Genomic DNA, 20,913 nt, shown 5'->3' with positions numbered 1-20,913 from the left:
CAAATCCAAAAGGAAAAATTGGGTGAGGAAGAGTTAAAAACATCTCTTTCTTTCCCTTTCATGCAAGTGCAAGGCTGATAAAATAACCAATTGTGTTGAAATCAGACATTTCAGGCCAGAGACTGGTCATTCCCAGCTCTCTGGGGAATAAGAGCAATACCTGTCGCCACAGCACACATCAGGCCACACATGGATTTTTTTAGTTGTACTACCCCTTAGTCAAATTTGAGTGGGTTATCATCATGTGAAGGAGCATGGCACAACCCCAAACCCCCTAACAAATTCATGGTAACTTCTTTTGTAGCTGGGTTGACTTTGTCTGCACTCTGGGTGTAGAGGGAGAGGAGAGGAGAGAAAAAGAAATGATATAAGAAAAAAACATATTTTTGCCTTCCCTCCAGCATATATCAGTGGATAATGAAATTTTTGAACTGATTAGATGCCCCATTGGTTGGAAAATTTGGAAGCAATCATGCAATTATATCACAAAACCTCAGAGTCATGTACATTCAGCCAAGTAGAGAAACCAACTATTAGCAAAAATAGAGAGAGAGAAGAAAAGAAAAAAAAAAAAAAGACTATTTATATTGCAATACTGGTCCTAAAAAATGGAAAAGAAAACACAATGGAAACTTTCCTGCAAACAATTAAAGGAGGGGAGAAGGCTCAGGATGGGCCTGGTGTTTCAGGATAAATATAGGATTTATAACATAGTAAGAGCTGTTTTTAGTGGGCCTTAATTGAAACTACATTGCTTACCCCTCTACTTCTGCATCCCGGTGCTACAGTCCGTGAGAAAAAGAGAGACTGGGTGACTTTCCTAGTAAGGGACTGATACATCTCACAGAGAAAACAATGATTGGCAATGCTCATTGCAAGCACTTGGGGCACTTTTCTAAACAGGGGCATGGACTCATGCTCTGCTCCACACCACAGTGTCTCTACTGACAGGCCCTGTTCAGCCCCCATCTGCTTCAGGAGGCATCAGACACATAGACTTCTGCTAAACTAAGTAATTTGCCTAAACTAATACTTCCTCTAATAGGAGGGTTTCTTGCTCCTCTTGGTGGCAGGATGAAGGGAAACATTGCTCTTGTGCACACTCAATCATTTAGATAAGGACTCAGAAATGCAATGTTTTAATTGGTAGGAAGATGGAGCAATTTGGATATTTTTGGCACATACGAATGAGAAAAAAAGTTGAGGTGAGCCAAAGCATAAACTGAACCTGAACTAGCCACTTGCCTGATCACTTTACCTTCTCCCCGTGCTGATTGTGACAACTAGTTTCTTCCCACAGAAGGACTTCATCTCATAATCCCTTCTGGGATTTGAAATTCTCCACTAGTTTTGATGTCTCAGTACTATTCTATTAATGGAAGAAAAGTGTCCCTTCCCCTTGGCAATACAGATATGTTACATTCACGAAAAACTAGAAGTGTTTTTATTATTTAATACCATTATTTTCCAAGATTAAAAGAAAATATTTGGCAGTTTCATGCTTGTTGGTACTGTGGTTTGATCGTGTTCCCCAGAAAAGTGGGAGCTGTTCTTTGGATTCTACCAACTCTCCTGGGGTGAGAGGAAATTGGTGGCTCTTTGGGAGCATCCTGGAATGTAAAATGTCATTTAACAGTGGCTTTGTGTCCTCAGAGTCTTGGGATCTCTGGTGTCTCAAAGGCCTAGGGAATGCCAGAGAAGGATGGACAGTTAGAGGGGTTAAAAAGGGGAACTTATTAGAGGCATATTCAGACCAGAAATTGCAAGAGAACAGTTACATTCTTTGCCTTATTCTTTACATGAATTTTGAGAGCCAGTGGAAAAAACACAAACTGTCACAGGGCTGGATCCAGGCCTGGTAGAGGCAGGGTTATGTTTTTGTTTTGTTTTCCACCAAAAACTCAACACCTCAATTTTTTCTTCTTCTCTTGCAGAGAAAGAAATTTAATTCAACAAAGAGCTCTTCACCCACCAGCTCTCACTGTCCCACTGAGTCTTTTACAAAATCTAGGTGCCAGCAGGAGTAGGGCTTTTTTACAAGAATTATTTGCCTGGTCTTTGGATGGTTTTGCATCAAATCTGCCTCACAACATGGGAGATGAATGCTGATCTCTAATTTGCTCACATTGAAGAACCAAGACCCTATCAGACAATTGATTGGTAGCAGAGCAAGGCTTACAGTGAGAATAGTGAGAAATGGCAATCTCAGGTACTTACAAACAAGATGCAGTAATGGTTATAGCCATCAAGACTGAACAAGTTTTGCAGGGAGATCAAAATGACAGTGTTTTTCCACCTGTTGAAGGACCTGACATTGTCCTCTGTAACTGTATGAGGCTGACCTTAAAAAGACCTGTTAAAAAAAAAAAAATATTTTCATGAAAGCACAAAAATGCTTCCTGGTCTGACAGGAACTAATTTTTTTGTACACAAAAATCCATCATTTTTTATAGGAAAGGAGAAAAAAGGTTATTTTCTCTTCATTTCTGTTGAGTGGATGATCTCCTGTGTTTCCTGTATGCTGGTCATTGCTTTTGTCTCCCCTAAGACATGAAGGATCAACTTGAGCCAAATTCTGTCTAGGGAGCTCATGAAAATCACTGAGTTGTGTTCGCTATTTGTATCATGAACTGAGAATAAACTTTGGCCTCCACTTTCTGGGCCTAGAAGTTTCACCCCTGTGCACAGAACTGCATGCCATTTTAGACAAATGTTATAGGCTTGGTTATTGCCTGTTCATCCAAAAGAATCCTCATGCCTTCTGATCTGGATGGGGTTTTTTTCCCCACTGTTCTTCTCAGTACAGTGACTACTTGCTGCAGCTGTGAAGGGGAACCCTTGCACAATCCATTAAGTCCCAGATGAAGGTCTGTAAACTAAGAGACTGAGGGTCAGTGTTCTGAGCCTGCCAGTTCAGCTGCTTCACCACTTTGTCCTCAGCATCTTCTAAACTGGGATTATTATAATATCTGAAACTCAGACTAGTAAAATGAGAGGCCTGAGAGAGAACTGGTGAACTTTATTAGCCTATCTTGCTAATTTCTCAATCATTTAATTCTCTCTGCATGATTTAAACTGTTGATTGGAGTTTGAAGGAATATCAGCTCTTACAGCTTCAAAAGTTCTTTCACATCCCCTGTAGAAAAGGAAGACCTTCTACGTAGATCATCCTCAGTCATTAAATTTGTCTCCATTTCTGTATCCCTGAAGGTCTCCAGAGAGCTGATCTGAAATCAAGGTTATTTCACATGAAATCAAATCTGAAGTTGGAACAGTTTGGTTTGGGGACTTCAGACTCATATTAAGCAGAATGGGAATCATTCCTTTAAACTGTTTGAACCCACTGGAATCTTTCTGGTGATCAAGGGGGTCAATTTTGCCCTATGGAAACTGATCTTTAGAGGGGAAAATAAAACAATATGCCTGCAAAAGAGAGAAAAAGTCCTACAACTCTGCGCACACATAATGTTTCTCTTTATATATTAAAAATTTAGTCATGAAACCAGTCTGAACTGACAATTTTGCACAAGATGCCAGTGCCACTAATCACTTGCAGCATAAAACTAAAATAAGTTATAGAGCAGTCCAGAGTCTGTTCTGTTACAGACTTTGGTGGTTCTTTTGTCCATTTACATTGCTTTTTGTGGGATCACTTCAGCACAATTAAGAGCACTTCCTTTGACCTATGCAATTTATATCAAAAATCTTTTGGTTATAAAAACAAGCTGAGTACAATTCTACTTTTAAGAATTAAATCCTTCAATTACCCATGTACAAATCCTCAGTAAAGGTTTTGGCTTTACTGCTAAAGCCTTTATAACCCACAAAGGAGAGCCTGCACATAAAAACCCATGAAAATTAATGAACATGGACTTGCAGCAGTGAGAAAGTTGGAATTCCTGTTCCTTGGGAACTTCCAGTGTGTCAAAACTTATTATTCTAAGCTGAAGCAAATACTCTCAACATAATAAATTTTCACAAAAACTGGAATTTCTTATAATTTCTGTTAAGAATTGCCAATACTTCCATTGTTCTCAAATAGAAATTATAATGGAGAACTACCTATATTGAAATGTTTCCTTTTGTTTGCTCGATTTGACACACATGCTCCATTGGCCTGAAGTTCAGTTAATACTGAACTTCACATTTTGTGAGGGTCTCTATTTTGGCTTTGTATTTAAAAGGCCAGAACCCCCAGATTTCCCTACAGGCTAAACTTTTCTGTCCAAATTGCATTTCTCCTACAGCACTAAAGTCACATGAGTATCCAACACAGTACATAATTCCAGCCAAGCCAAGTGCATGTTATTTCTTGGGAGCTGAGTTATCCAAAGGACTATGGGGCCATAGCAGAATGAAAAAAAGTTGCCAATTTAAACTTCCACAAGGCAATGCTCAAATAATGAAATTAAACTGAATGCCATGGTGAATCAAGACAAAAAAATTCAATTATTTTGTATAAATAAAAAGGAAAATCATTTTTTTATGAACCTGAATGCGTTTCATTTGGATTGCAACACTTCATTTTGCATCATTCCCATTGTGATTTTTAAAATTCTTCACTTTGAAAAATTAGTTTGGTGGAAATTGCCATTCCTGTTGGAACCTCGCACCACTGTAAGTAAGGACCATCTCTGCTGTTGGTAGATACCTCCTCCTCTCTGGCAAGATCAAGCACACTCCAGCATTCTGGTAAATCAACATTGGCAGGAAAAAAGAAGCCAGAGGAAGTTAGGCACTGTAGCCAAATATCACCAGTAAAAGTACGTAGGGCTGTTAGTCATCTAGAATGACTTCTCTTTGTCCCTCTCCCTGCCAGCCCTATGTCTTTTCTACTGACAGATAACTGCTATCCTAAATGTTGTGTTACTCCACAGCACATTAGCAGGAGTTTGATGTAAGGGGACGATCCTCTCATGTAAAGAGTGAGGAGACTGAAACCAGAGACACTTCTGAGAAAGAACTGGTCTTCCCAGTTGCTCTGTTACAAAGCAACACGCTGCAGTTGCAGTAGACACATATACGTATTTTAGCCAGAATTTGAGCTTCCTGTTGCAGCTCAGTGACAGTCTTGGGGCCAGATCCCCAGTGGGTACAAGACAAAGTAGTTCCTGCTGGTTACACAGTTTGAAACGAGAGAAGAGTCCCCTCTCCTGTGGCACTCATTGCACTTGTTCCTATTATACATTATGCCCACAATACATTAACCATCACCCTAAACAACACCCATAAGGCTCCCTGTCCTAATCCAGCCCACAAAGAGCTTGGGAAGCGAATAAAACCAACTGTACAAATGCATTTTGTGGGTCATGGGGAAGAAAAAAAGAAATCATAGAGCTCATTTCACTTTTCCTTGGTGCTTCTGGCAACCTTCTTCCCCTAGACATCACCATCGAAGAGACAAAACCCAGGCTCCCTATTACATACAGAAGAAAGGGAGACTCCCCTTGTGCTTTGCTGTGCTGCGAGCTGTAAATTTCTGAAGAGCTCTGCTATAATCTTTTACAGTCTGCAATCCCACCCTTCAGCTTAATGAAATGGAATGGTACAAATGCTCTCTGGACAGTTCACTGCTGACAGTTACCCAAGGTTTATTTCAGCTGTTACAATATGGCTATTTTTTTTCTTTTTTTCTTTTTTTCTTTTTTTTTTTTTTTCTCTAGTACAATTTCATGACTAACTATGTGTAAAATGGAAGGAATTTGACTATCCTTTCTTCATGCAGTTGGACACAAACTGGACTGGTTCCTTTAACTCACTTTTCAGCCGGCAGAGCTTGCTTTCTGTTTTCTTTTAAATGTCAGAAAAGGTTAAATAGGCTCTTCAAATCTGCAATAGATTTTGAAGATCTCTGGGGGTAAAACCTTCAGAGGAGAAACTGTTTATACTACTTCAAACAACAAACTCAAATTCTGAACCTGGAAGGCAAGAAAAACAAACCTGAAGCATGTCTCACATAAAAAAATCATAGGGTTTTGGTGGGTTTTTGTTTGTTTGTTTGTTTTTGCCTAATCTCACAGTATAGTGAAAAAAAGAGTTTAAATCTCTTTAACTGTCTTGTTAATTTGGGAGGAAGGGGAGGTTGTTGGTGATGGTGGTTTGTTTTTGTTCAGTGGGTTTTTTTGGGGGTGGTGTTAATTATTATTTGATTTATATTACAGTTATATACTACAGCTTGGAAATACTCATGCAAATCAGAGAGCTGGACATCCGAAAGTGACTCCCACCATTTACCTGTGTTTGCCTGGTATTCTGCTTGGCCACAGCACTTACAAAGCGATCAAGGCCCTAGCTAGCCTGCCACATCCCTTGCTCACTTGAAACAGAAAGCAAACACAAACACTGTGTCTAAAAAGCTTGAAAGAAAGTTGGCGAGGACTTTGGCTTTCACAAGTCACTGAAAAATTCAGCATTCCTCCTACCAGCGGAACACTACCATCCCAGCATGGGATTTGCCTGGCAGATACAATCTTTACCTTGGGTAAAGGGCAGGAGAGAAGACAGTAAAGTGGTGCTTTGATCCATAGAGCTGCCTGTTAGACATACCATCTCAAGCTACTTTAATTTGGAGGTCTGTAAGTTGGGACCTTGTACAGGACTGAGGAACAATTTGTAGAGATTTTGAAGAGTGATGTGTGTTAGGTGACTAAGGCCTTATACTTTCAAAGTCCAAACATAGCCCACACTAGCGTAGAGATACACTAATATCAAATTCCTGCTGATTCGAAAGTAGCTTGTCTTCTACTGCCAGCTAACTGCAAGGACCTTAGAAATTCAGGCGAGCACCGTTTTAAGGTTCTTTGGATTCCTGTTCTCTTGTTTCTCACTTCTAATATTATTCATGAGGAAAATTATAAAGTTTGTCCAGTAGGTGAAACTTCCTGTGCAAAGCAGCAACAAGTCTGGATTTGTTGCACATGCTCTGGGGTACTTCAAGTCAAAGACTCAGAACATGGCAGGCATCTCGTGAGGTAATGCTTCCCTGATAGCTTGACCAACTGCAAGTGTACCCCAAAGAAGATGACCTCTGCTTATGCTTCAGGTTTCCTGCTGCAAATAGAAAAGTCCAGGTGGGACATTAAAACTGGAGAATTCCTTGCTGCCTTCACTGGTAATTGAAGTTACAGGTAACTGATAACTCCTGCCTGCTCTGGCCTCATCTTGCTATGGAGAAGCCAACCCTGTGTCCGAGCTCCAGACGGGAGCTTGGGTAATGTGCAGTGGAGGAGCACAGGTGTGTCTGAGCAGAGAGAGATCACATTACTGTGGTGCTAAGCCCCTCACCTCAGCACTCTTGCTGGTGCCAGGATCCCTTCCCAGCATTCCCTCACTTTGAGAAAAATGTGAAAAGTGGTTTAATTGGCCTCAAGCCTGTTATCACTTATGACAGCAATGATTGGAAACAGGGTCCATTAACAAACCTAGTATTTAACTCTTACATTCACTTATGCGTAGAGGGTTCCCAGTCCATATGATTAATGTCATCTTAACATATTCCATTAACAAAAATATGAAGTGCTTTGATTTCCCCCTCCCCATGTGACTGACAGCATAAACACTTTGTCAAAAGCACTGAACAGATGGTAAGGCACTTAGGAAAAGTCTGCTACATTTAGAGAAGTCACTGGCCTTCAGTGAGTACTTAAACCATGAGTATTAATTGAAAGAAGGCAGTCCTTCAATTCCAGAGTAAAATGGAGTAAAACACAGTCACTCTTTGAGTTGTTCATACAACAGTAAATCTGCATTCCCATGATGGTCTCTAATGGTAAGCCACCCTCTTATCTGAAGTTGGTGGTCTACTGGTAGAGAATGGCAAAAGGAGCAGAGGATGGGTATCTGGTGTGGGATAGCAGCAGGAAGGGAGCAGAGCTCCAGTACATATAGGAGAGGTGCTTGCCACAGTGTCAGCACTTGCTCTTGAATCATTTACAAATGTCTTCTCCATCCTTCTTTGCTGGAAAGTATGCTTAACTTGCATTTTCTACACAGTAAGCCTTACATCCTCACCTGCCAGTATCCTTGGGTCTGGCTGTCTTGGCAATCAGACTGCTCTTTCTCATAATTTCCTAGAAATCGTTACCAGTTTCACCCTCCCCAGTGTCTTGTTTCACTTTTGGGTCTTTCAACAGCTTGAGTAATGAGCATTGATCAACATCAACTTCACTCCCACAACATGAATTAATTATTTCTGCAGAGACCTCTTACCATGAAGACAAACCTGCAGGGGACTTTGTTTTCCCTGCTACTACCTGAGGGAGTTTCAGATTTTGCTGTTCTCCTCATCTTCCTATGACATGGGTTGCCTTGTACAGCCTCTCTCTCTTGCAGCTGGTATTGCTTGCAACATATCCAGAGCTCAAAGCTGGTAGCCTTTGCTAAAAACTGGAAGGGAATAAGCTACTGTGAGAAGCCTGAAACACCCCTTCCCCACTTCTGTTTTTTACTGTGTAAGCTGAGTTATCCTCATTCCTCAAGCTTTACAATCACTTTATGAAGTTGGGCATCCAGAAGCTGGTTTGCTCAATTTCTTCTGAATTATTTCCCACAAATATTCTTGTCATTTTCTCATTCTATTACTATAAAGTCTTTATATATGACTTTTTAATTATGAATAATATTTGTTTGAGAGCTTTCTAGTGCTAATACATTACTATAATTTGTTTTACTATGTCTTTTTTTAAGGTAGATCCTTTATCCCCAGTGGACGTGGTGGCCTTTCATAAAGTAACTTGAATACTGCAGCATCTTTTCATGTGAAAGCAGTGTCCTAATAGGTCTCTTCCTTGATTTCTGCTATTGGTGAACTGCCTGAAACTGTTTCAGCCTTTCTGTTTGCCCTTCGATGGCTATTAACTCACTAAATAAATATTGATTAAAAAGAGAGAAGTTATATATAAAGTAGCTTAATTAAAGAAATATGGAGAAAATATCATTACAGTAAATCTTGGACACACTTTGAACAATAGGTCTTGTCAAAAAACTTGATACCATTCAGTAGGGTAACCTAGTAAGTCTGACTCTAATGCATAAGGTAAGCCAAGTTAGCTGAAAAATTATTAGTTCCCACCTACTTAACCTCTCATTGCCATCCTACATCCTCTCTTATAGCATGGTGGAAAAGATATTTGATTTGGTATTTGACACAACTAAGATCCAGGCATGGTCACGAAGGCTAGGGTGCGGGATCTCCAAAAATATAGGTATTGATGCAACAAACTTCCCCATCCTGAGAAAGGAGCCATGTTTTCATTGAGGACACAGAAATCTTCCAAAAACTTATTAAAACTTCTAAGTTAGTACGGCTTCTGCAAACAGCAATCACTATCCACTTACTGCTTAGCAGGCATTAATTAAACATAGCTCATTGGAAAGCTCTTAAGAAATGTATGTTTGGATTACTGTCATTAGTTCACTGAATTGTTAGGACTCCATATTTTGATTTAAAGTAAACAAACACTGAACAATATATAAAGCAGGAATTAATTAAAAACTGACAGATCTCAAAATTTCCATCCAGGGGAAAAGCCTGAATGACTTTATTTTTAGTGCTGCTGTTCTAAGATGAGGCTCATTTTGGATCTGCACTTTCATCACTGATTTACCAATGGGTATAAAATCCCCTATGATAAAGGTTACTGCATGACACAAGCATGTCACATAGCATGTCACATTGCTGGAGCAATAATTTATAATCAAAGCAATCAATTTATAAATTCAAATTAAATATTTCAGTAATAATTTCTGCCTAGGAGAAAGGCAGTTTGTCATACCTACAGAAAGACAGGTTCTCACCATAGATGTCTTAAGATAGAATTTAGCAAAGGACTGTTCATTCTGGTTATGAATACATGCTAAATAGGGCTGCTGATTTCATAGGGTACATCAAAAGAGAAATAATAACCTAACAGATGACATCATTACCTCTGCAAATGACATTTACTGATGCCAACTGGTTGCATCCTGTTCTGAATCCACACCTAAAAAAGGATACAAAGCCACAATATTTAACATAACAGAACCAGATGGTTATTTTGGGTCTGTAGAAATCCCCTCACCATGGGACAGGTAAAGAAATCAATCTGTTTAACTAATCATAGAGGCAACTGGGGAGACGAGAGGTGGCTTGATCACTATATAATTACCTTTCCAAGGAAAATATAGCAGTTGCTAAAGAAGTTCTTAATCCAGCAGAGAAATTCAGAACAAGAATCAGTAGCTTGGAGCTGAATTAAAACTTGGCGCATTATTTAACTGGGAAGGGATAAGAATCAGCTAATTGGAGTAATCTGCTTGTAGGAACAATGAGCGTGCCTTGTTCCCTTGTTCTCATGTCTTGTCTTCTCCAAGTAAGACCTGAGCATCTCTCCAGAAAGCACACCTTCATGGTTCAGGGACTTTATTAGGTAGTGACCAGGAGAAAAATTGCACCTAGGATTCATGAACCAGCCAGATCAGGTAACTCCAATGGTCCGGCGTAGATTCAAAGACTGTAAAACTAAGAACTGCCTGGTACTGACTGGGGCTATGTGAGATGTTTCATGGTAGTACAGTAACATTCTGAACAAATTGTATGTCTTCTGCATCATAGTTTAATTGCAGATAATCCTCTTGGGGAAAATGCTTTAAAAGGCATTTGTTGAAAGTTTGACTGCCTATATATTGATTGTGTTACTGGGAGTTGAACAGACTGAGGCAAAACTTGAAAAGTCTTCTAGTACAACAAATACTTATTTATATGCTCTTTTACTTCTTTTTAGGTGAAAAAAAAAGTCTGAAATGACACAAAATCAGCAGGTTCTGCTGTAAAATTATTCAAGTGGCACTGGAACACTGAACTGCAGTTACAATCGAACTTTTAAAGACAGTAATTAATTAGTTTCTTTATCTGCTGCTAAGAAGACCAATCTCTCACAGAAATTAATTTTTTTTCTTTCTTTTTTTTTCTGTTTTGACTTGCCTTCTTTTGGGTTGAGGAAAACCAATACCAAAGAATCAGCAATTTCATTGGCATCTATCCAGACAATATTCTTTTATCTGTCTTCTTTTCCCAGCTAAATTTTTATATATATGTATCCTGACAGTAGCCTCCTGGAAATGAGGAATGTGACATCTTGGATGTATCTCACTTAAGAAAAGCTGTATAATCTTCTTGATACTTTTGCAGTAAAATCACCATGTTAACTTGGCCCATGTTTTGCTGCCTTCTACAGACGCCCCTCTTTCCCATCATGCTAATATTTTTGGAAAAGTCACATTAGATGAACTTATCTTTACTATTGAAAACTTTCTTTGCATTCTCTAGAGTTTCTTGAATACTCATACCAAGATATGTGTGCACATCTCATCCCTAATATCCTCAAAGTGTTATTCATGACCTACTACTTTCCAAGGCATATGGGAGAAATATGATTTCACCAATGTTGTTCCTTCCTAATCCATTCAGAACATTTTGAATTTTAGAGAGGAGTTGTTTTCTTGAGCAATTTAGTTTTTTCTGGTTGTTTTCCAAAAACTAGGCAATGTTGGATAATCATTCATTTTCCAAGCACACCAGTACATGGTCAGACTGTGACCTGTTTCTCTGGAATAACTTGCAAGATTCATTGTACTATTTTACCCCACAGATGTGACACTAAGACACATCTTCCATTGGCACTTGTTTATGCATTGTGATACACAGATAAAACTAACCAGTCAATCACTTTAACTATCCACAGTAGTCATGTATGGATGTGTGGACTACTAAGCACTTGTTAGTTACTTCGTGAGGTTTGGAGCTAAGAATACTTCTAACATACAAAAAAACAAGTTGTGATCTCCGAAACTCTCATAGCTTACAGCTAGTGAGCATACTCCCAAACATTTGAGGCTTCTTATAAAGGTATGAGCTTGTGATTCAGAGATGGACAAAATCTGTCCATCCAGCTGAAGTCTGCATATCTCTTCCTGCATGATATGCATCCTGCCAGTGTAAAAGTTGTTTGAAAATACAGTATATTTTATACACACTGGAAGGGTATTCAATTCATATATCTTCTGCTATCAACACCAGTATCTCCACCTAGCTGTTAAAATTACATTTTCTTTCAGCCGAATGTTGTAGATCTTAGCATTCTTCTGAAAAGAATGTATCCAATTTTTTGCAAACTTTTCACAATTGTCATTGACTCTTTTTTTGTTGGTTTGGTACTATAGATTGCTGGAGGAGCATGTTCCAAAGAAATGAAAGGTATTTTTTGCTTTATTTCTCTGGAAAGGTCACTAAACCAAGGTAAAAATCTGTGTAGTTGTTTTGTGAAGAAACTAAGAGATTTTGGCCCTAAAAGACAACTGAACAGGACTCAAAACACCACAGAAGCCTGTAGCCTCAGGTTTGAAAAATATGAGCAGTCAGTTGTGCTAGAAAAGAATTCAGTGCCATGCTTTAAAAGGTAAAATCAAAGAATTCTGTGTGCCATATAAAGTTGAAAGGAAAGCAGAATCCAAAAGGGTTGGATGACCAGTTTTGAAACAGCGTTTGAATAAGATGGATGGATTGGAGCTTGCCATACTTGGTTTGCAGCCAGGAATAATCTTTTCAAAGCTAGAAGTGCTTTTGATCTTTGCCTACTTCTCCTCATCACTGTGAATCTCCAGGGATACAACCCTACCATGCAATACAAGGGAAAGAAAATGTGCTTCAGAAGAGACAGAGGAAAAAGGAGAAGGAAGCCAATGAAATAGTATCTGAGAACAACACCACTGCCTGTAATGACACTGACCTGCTGGTGCCAGTGGAAGAGCTTTGTAATATTTTTCCAGGTCTGCTCTTGTTTTTGATACTAGGCTGAGGAACTGGCTCTGTGACTCTATACCACTCTCCACATGCTTCCAGGGGTATTGTGAAAGGTCCTTTTAAACCTGTGACTTGGAAGTAGACCCCAAATGTTTACAGGCCAAAAGTCCCATCAGACAAAATTGAGCCAAGCTGATCTGACATCAGTGGGATTCGATACATAGAAGAGCAAGGGTCTCTGAATCACTATCTCTGTACCAGCTAGGAGATGGCTGTGTTAAGGTAGAATCTAATGTGTTCATAGTGTGCAGGAAACCCAGGGAATAATTTGGGAAGACAGAAAGGGGAATAGTCCATCAAATTAGTACAATAGGAGGCTCAAAGCACATATGGTATTGTTTATAATGGAATGCACATAGCTCAGATGGAATGACATCACAGCTCTGTTTTAAAAAAACTGACCGTCTTGTCTTTCAAGGACCATCAGACTTCTTAGCTGCACAGTGCCCCGAAAAGCATCCTAGCATTAATTTTGGTTTAGACTTTACCTGGAGAGAAGCACGTGTCCACAGAATTACTGAGACTGCAGACCTCTCCCTGGAGGTCTGCTGTTGTAGCCTGTAAACACTAGAAAATTAGAAGGTCCTGCTGGGAACATACAGTCATTTCTGGATGCCTGTTCTCCTCTACAGCTCAGATGCCATGAAGATCGAGACAGAATCACCACCTCCTGTTGGGTGGCATATCTTATGATGCATGGGAGATTTTAATAAGCTTTTTCTGTGAGTAATATAATCTCCTGGGACTGTGGATACAGGCTTGAGCCATGGAACAAATGTGGCTTTTTGGGCTTACACTCGTCCTGAGCAACATTCTCCACTCAAAACCGCACCCTGCGCTTGCTGGCGGGAGAGCATAAACAGTTAGTTGGAAGCTTCCACTGGTTTCTTCCTGTCTGATTCAGAAATCCCCAGTACAGAGGTACCCAGGGGCACCACCAGTGGTGACCACTGTGCAGACCTTTTCCAAAAGTCACCATGGTCATGGCTCCAGAGAAGCTGCAGTCTGCTGGTTTACCTGAAGTCCAGTCAGGGAACCAGGCCCTCAGGGTTTGTGGGGCTTAGCAAACCCAGCAGGGTCACAGATCATACCTGGCAACAGAGATGGATCTCTTCCTGTTGGGTGGTTGAAGGGCCACACAGGTTTCACTCAGAGCCCACATTCTGATCAGTTCCTTTGCAAAGCTGTTTTCTTTTGTTCTCCACCCTGCCTCACATGCATACTTACTCGTGTCATGTAATTTTTGGAGTGCCCAAGACAAATGTGTATTACTTCTCCTTGTTTCTCTTCTGCATCACATAGCCCCAAAATTCCTGTCAATTCACCTTCATCTATTATTTGCCAGAACACTGTTAATTCTCCAGAAATGGTATCCTCTAGTTTGGTATCCTTTTGTGTACAGAAAAAAAAAAAAAAAGTAATCTTTACTAAAAAATAAATGTATAAGGAAGCAATTTGTACAAATGGAAAGGTGGGGAGGGGGGAAGGGCAAGGGAGGGAGAGAGAATTAAAAAGGGAAGAAATCTTGCCTTTGCCCTCAAAGAGTTTTCTTCTAAAATTTTTATTAGTTTACTGACAATATTAATTTACTATTATCTCCTTCAGCACCCTATCTACTCCATAGAACCCTTATCCAGCTCTTAAAACCAAACTAAATTCTAGGGAAAATTCACAAGATGCACAGAGAAGCAAATTTCAGCTTGTCAAGCTTTACACTGATTAGTGATAGAGTAAAACAAATTCTCAAAGAACCTTCCCTCTCACTCTTCTTGTCAAAACCTACATCCTCCTATTCTGCTCCCTCACCACCACCCTCACCTTAAAAATAAAAGCAGTAAAAAGGAAAATAAAAAAAAACCCTTTCTAACCACTTTGGAGAACGAAAGCCTTGAAAGCAAAACAATTTTGTAAAATGATCCAAATGCAATTCAAAATAAACTGGTCACACAGAGTAAGTTCAGTTATAATATTTGGAAAAACCACTGCATACGTTCCTGCCCAAGGTCTGGTAAAGGGCAGCCACAAATTGTCTGATCACAAAGAAGGAATTTCCCCCTCACTGTTTTGTGGCAAGTGTACGTGAGGCTGGGAGTGATGTTCAAATGAAAAAGCTGAGCACATCTTCTGCGAGTGAGTGACCCTTTCTCGTTCTGCACATTCAGTAACAGTGAAATGGAGTCAGGAGAGAGGAGAAGACACAGTACCATAAGTCAGCTGAGGCAAGAGCCAGCATAGACACAATATGCTTAAAATCAGCATTTGAGCAGGAGGGAATACTTAAAAGATGCTTTTGAGTATCTTGATAGAAGCAGGATATTCAGACATTAGCGTGAAGTTTTTCATCCCCTCTATCTCTGAAGAACTAACTCAACAGAAGAATTCACAATGCAAGGCCCATTTAGTGTGCATTCAGATACAGAAGACACCGGATATCTTCAATCCCACTAAAAATTCACCATGTCAGGGAGAGGTCAGTAGTAAAAAGGAGACCCTCAGATTCTTGCAGAAATTATTGGTGTTGGTAACATTTATTATCTTTCAGGTTTATTTACCACATGGAAAACAGTAAAACAATTTGGCCACCATTCTCTCTAACAGGTCTCAGTACAACTCCAGAAGCCTTCTCCTAGAGCTTGTATAGGATCAACTGATAAAGCAGAAATGAAATCAAGTGAAACAAAAGCTGAGCAAAAATATCATATGCACTGCATTTGGAATCCTCCACTGTTTTGACTGCTAAATGGGAGGCGCTGTGATTAATCTGTGATTATGTGACTCACCATAATTATGTCTTGTTGAAATTGAATTTATTGAAACATGAATCATTCCACCCAAAGTAGAACCAAATTGCACCACTGCTGTGGCAGCCATTCAGGATTTAGAGGAGAGGTCGCTGTGTTGGGTGAATCCTTTCACTCAATTCAAGTAATGAAAAATTTCACCTTGTGACTTTTTAAAAGGATGACATTTATCTCTGAAACAAGAAGAAAAGAACCTATCCCATGAAGTTCCATTTGAAATTCTGTTAAATGGCCAGACAACCTGATGTTGAAAAGTTTCCTTAGGCTGAGAAGGTGCATTAATAATCAGTTTGTGTTTGTGACGCTGCCATCAGTTTTTGAATGCTGTATCACTCAAGCCACAGACCTCCCAGTACTTCACTGTTATTTCTAGGCACATGCTCACCACGACTCTTATATCTTCACAATAAACCTGTAATTTCATCAGTAAGACTAGACTAGAGAAAGATGAGGCTGGCACTCCTGCTTTGGGTGACACATGCAAGAGGTTGAAATATATGGTGTGTCTGTGGAGTGTCTCCCAAACAGTAGCTCCGTGTAACAGAGAGAAAACTAAGGTCAACTTGGATTTTTTCCCCATTTTAAAGAAGAGATCCACATTTTCTATTCATCTGTTGGATTTTTGGATGGAAAAGACTTCTTTCAAATGGGAATTTTTATGGGTAGACTTTTTGTTCTGTTTTTTTTACCAAAAAGCCACATTTAATGAAACAGTCTTTGTATTCAGTTTAAGAGGAAAAAAAAATTTACATTTTCTCCTCTCATGTAAAATGCATTCTTTTTCGTAACCAGACTTTAGTATAATTATTGCTAGCATACATGAAGGAGTATAAACAACGACTCTCAAGGGTAAGGATTTTTGTACAGTTGTTAAATTTCCTGCTCTATTTTTAAAATTCCTGCTGCTGCTAATGCTGCTGTCTATAACACAGCAGTAGCAAAGGCCCACGATAGCAGTCAAGGTTGAAAGGGGGATGAAAATTGCAGTTAGAAACAAAACCAAAGCTAGGAATTACTTTGCAATCCATAATGCCCAACCAGACAGCAGAATTAGGTAGGGAAAGGGGGGGAAATTTACACTTCTATTTCCCACTTAATGCCCATTCAGAGATCCATCATTAGGTTCTTGAATAAAGGCAACAATCCTGCCTCATATCACTCAAACTCAGTACTCTGTGTTGGTACTATTGTTTCCCTCCAACTATATTTAGCCAACGGGAAGGGGATGCAGAGGTCCCATTTGGTATAACAGAAGATGCTTCTTTGTTGGGATCACATCTGTTTTATGTTCACACTGAATCTTGGAAAGGAGATGTGGAGCCAGGGTATTTGCTTTGCTATTACAAATTTGTTACTTATTTCTAACAATGCACCCTTGAAAGCAAATATTCAATGCAAAAATATCGGCTTTATGGTCAGAGAAAAAGAAATATATATGATTTTTTTGAGAGATACTATATGAATGTGTCTTTCATAGGTGTTTTATTAGTTATCCCTTTCGAGAGGCTGTGCAAGGTGGTAGGTTTTCTTTCCTAGATCTGCCTCTCCAGAGAAGGTTTTCACTGACCTGTCAAAAAAACTCTTCAGTTTTCAGTCTGATACTAGAAACAATGGCTCTTGTATAGGTTATTCATGTTCCTTTATTTTTTTTTAAAGGCTTGACCTGTTCACATCTCTCTATGGTAGTCATTTTATTCTCAGGCTCCTGCAATCTGCTGCAGAAGAGATTCCTCTTCATCATGGTTTCTTGCAGGCACAGCATTTGTTTGCTCTTAGCTTTTTTTTTGAGATGGAGTCACTTCTTGTTTTTTCATTGCCAAATACAGATTTTTCAGGATAAAAGTAAATGACATAACTGTTCCTTTTGCATCCCAAGGTGACAAGAAAGGAAACCTTTCGCCTAGAACTCAAATTTCATTCAAGCCTTTGTCAATAACTCTATTCATTTTCTAAGGTCCATTCATTCATGGTACAAAAGACTTTTGAAATTAATCTTTGGCATGATGTTAGATCAGTCGTGTTGCCACTTTCATGTGTCCATTTCTGACTTGGCATTGCTGAATGTTTAATGTTTCAAAGAAGCTAGGAAAACAACCTTGCTCCAGGATGACCCATGACTTCTCTTCTGGGGCTTGGAAATGAGTCCCTGCAGTCCCCTGTGTATGGACTGGCACACAGTCCCTCTGAAAATGCACAGCTGGGACTAGCACAAGAGCAAGCAACAGAAGTAAGTCCCCAGGACTAGTAGGTACACACGTTCTATACCTTGACACAGCAATTAATTTTCTTTCTGGTTCTCTGCAGCTACCAAGTGGAGTTAGAGCTGCAGAGAGGGATGGATGAATGTGTATGGATGCACAGGGAGTATAACTGCATTTAACAGAGTCTGAGGGGCAAAGATGATAGTAAATCAGAACTTCTAAAGTCATTCTGCTACTTCATCCCCAAGCAGATTTGTGCATGTTTGCCCTTTTCAGAGTGAGAGGAACAAAAAAACAGTGACATTTCAAGGTCAAGGTAGACACAATCATTTTACCATGACATTCAGTGATGGCTCTGACACCACTAGAGTATGAGTCTTGTCCTTTTACTAGTACTCTGATCCACATCAGAAGGTTTGAACACTCAGCAGAATCAGTCATCACAGAGTCAGCCATAATTAAACAGACAAATACCATCTGACCAAGAACTTCTACTGTCTCTACCCTCACAGGAGTCAATCTGCTGATCTCCCAACCAGGTTCCAGTTATTTGCATAACTTGCATCCTTTCTATGCTAAAATTTTTTCTCTCCTGTGTCCAGGAACAAACTGCTAGGTTTACAGTTCTTGAGTTTCATGCTAGAGAAATGGCATCATGGGAGTCACGGAACAGCTGTTTGTTTGCTGGAAGCAAATATTTATATATTTTTATCTGTCTATCTGTGTTTCTGTCTATCTGTGTTTCTATCTATCTGTATTTGCTGAGAAATGTATAACCAGATATTTTGATGAGTGTTTTGCAGATTTTATCTGCTTTCCCTTTTTCTTTTCCCTTAAAATATTTTTTAAAAAGCATTTTTTAAAGGAAGAAAAACTCCCTCCAGAAGACATTTACAAACAGAAAAAAGAAACTTTATTTTCTCTTCAAGAAACCACTACCATTATTTATCTGAAAGTTGCTACCCTCCTCCCCATCATCTCTGGAGATGTCTCCATCAAATCAAAACTTTTATTCTGGAGCGCCTTCCCTGGGAGTTTAAAATGATCATGTTGTTTATGTGTCAACCCATACAACTTCCAGCTTTGTAACCTGACAGGCAGGAAAGAATGCCTAAAAATATTGTGACTATCATATTTCATCAAAATAAGCAAGTGGAGAAATGAGAAAGACTTTCTTAGTCAGGGATCACACCTTTTATTGAACACTAGAGAATCCACACAAGCGAGAGTCTTTGGAATGAGCTTTTGTTTCTTCCTCTACTTATGGAATCACTTTGTCTGTGGGTTGTCACTGCTCTCCCTAATTAAACCCCCCTCCCCTGGGCTGTATCACTTTTTCAGCAAGTGTGAAATACAGCCTTGGAACATATCGCCTCACAATTCACCTTGGGTCTGGCCTGGAGGATTGTGCAATTTCTGCGGTCTGCTCCAGTGCAAACAGGAAAAAGAATCTGAGCCTCAGTTTTTACAATGTGCAGCTTGCGTGCAGGAAACGAACCTGCTCGGCAGCATCTCTGGGATGTTTATTGCTCTGCACTCTCGCCAGCAAGGCCAGGGCCATTAGCTCTGCTGGCGAAAGGCTCAGAGCCGTCAGCATTCATCGGGCCTCCAGTGGCCCATCATCCTGCTGGAGGTCAGCTGGAACAGGCCGGGTGAGGTTCTCAGGAACTGCTTGGGGAAGAGGGGAAGGTTTCTTCTTTTTCCAGAAGAGGTGATGTGAACAAATGCAACCCCCCAACCCCAAAAAGAATGAGTTCCAAGTTACAAGCCCAGTCTATTCACCTGTTTTCAATAGCAACCCTGTGTCAAGTGGGAATGGCACAGCCATCCACAGTACAGTTCAGACCACAGGTGAATCCATCTCTGCCCAAGGGATCCCCTTTCTTCACCCACCTGCTACATTTTTCACCAAGTTCAACTGCTCTCTGGTCACTTTGGTCTTGGAACCTTAAGGGATGATTTTTCTCTCTCTAGAATAGAGATGGAGACATGGGGAACTCGATTGAAATCTTCAGCCTTTTTTTTAATTCATCCCATTTATATCCATGTGGGATGAAGCCCCATCCTCCATGCAGTGGTGTTTCTACAGTCATTAATACTGCACTAATCAATCCTACAGCTCACTAGTGAGTAGTTCATGCCAGCTAAAACAGACAAGGTCTAAAAAAGTCTTTCTCCCACACTTTTCATGTTGTTCAAATCCATCAAGGAGTAATTTCTTTTTCTGAATTAATTTTAATATCCACTGACATATTTTCTTCACAGTTAACTTCACTTAAAGGAGGAAATGGCCTAGTCCTTGTTTTTTACTTCAGACAAGGAATTTGCATTCTCTGCTCTAATTTTTCACACCATGAAAACAGATGTGTAGATGTGGCAGTGATATTTTGGGATTCCTCCTTCTAGTTTTCCGGACTCCATGCCCTGTCACTAGGTTGCTGAACTGGGTCACGCCCTCTGGAAAAGTCACTTTCTCCCTCTATAGACCTTGTTTTCTCTACCTTTTATAAACTGCATTTGGGTTCCTGTGTGAGAGAAGACCCAGAGAAGTCAATATGAGTAGTAGCACAAAGGGTACTACCAATTATGCATTAAATCCAGGAGATTCTTAACCTTCCCTTGGTTAAGGCAGCCTTCGTGGTTTGTGGTTTCCACCTTTGTGTTCTTTTGACCCTTAAGCAATGCTGAGAGATCCATATGTGTTGGGACAGAACACTGCTTTCAGCATTTAATTCAATCCTGAGGAGCAGAGGGAGCCACCAGACATATTTGTGGAAAGTGAGTGCCTCTATGTGCAGCTGCAGATGTGCTCCTGCCTGAGGGCAGGATCTGAAGTCCAGGCATCACTGTCCCAGGGCTTTAGGCCACACAGCAAAACTGCACGTCAGCCAGAGGGAATGAGCCCCCGAGAAGGGTTAGGAAGTGAGGATGTTTGAGACATGCAGACCCCTTCCTCAAATGAGCAACGAAGGAGCTACAAGAAAACATACAATCAGTGGAAGCATTAAGATATATGAGTCCTTGACACCCAGGATTATGGAGTAATTAGAGCAATTGCTAGAAAAGATGCAAG

Source organism: Myiozetetes cayanensis, unplaced genomic scaffold, assembly GCF_022539395.1.
Source record: "Myiozetetes cayanensis isolate MyiCay16 unplaced genomic scaffold, myiCay2020 scf9, whole genome shotgun sequence".
Classification (NCBI taxonomy): Eukaryota; Metazoa; Chordata; class Aves; order Passeriformes; family Tyrannidae; genus Myiozetetes; species Myiozetetes cayanensis.
Note: the sequence above shows the minus strand (reverse complement) of the source record.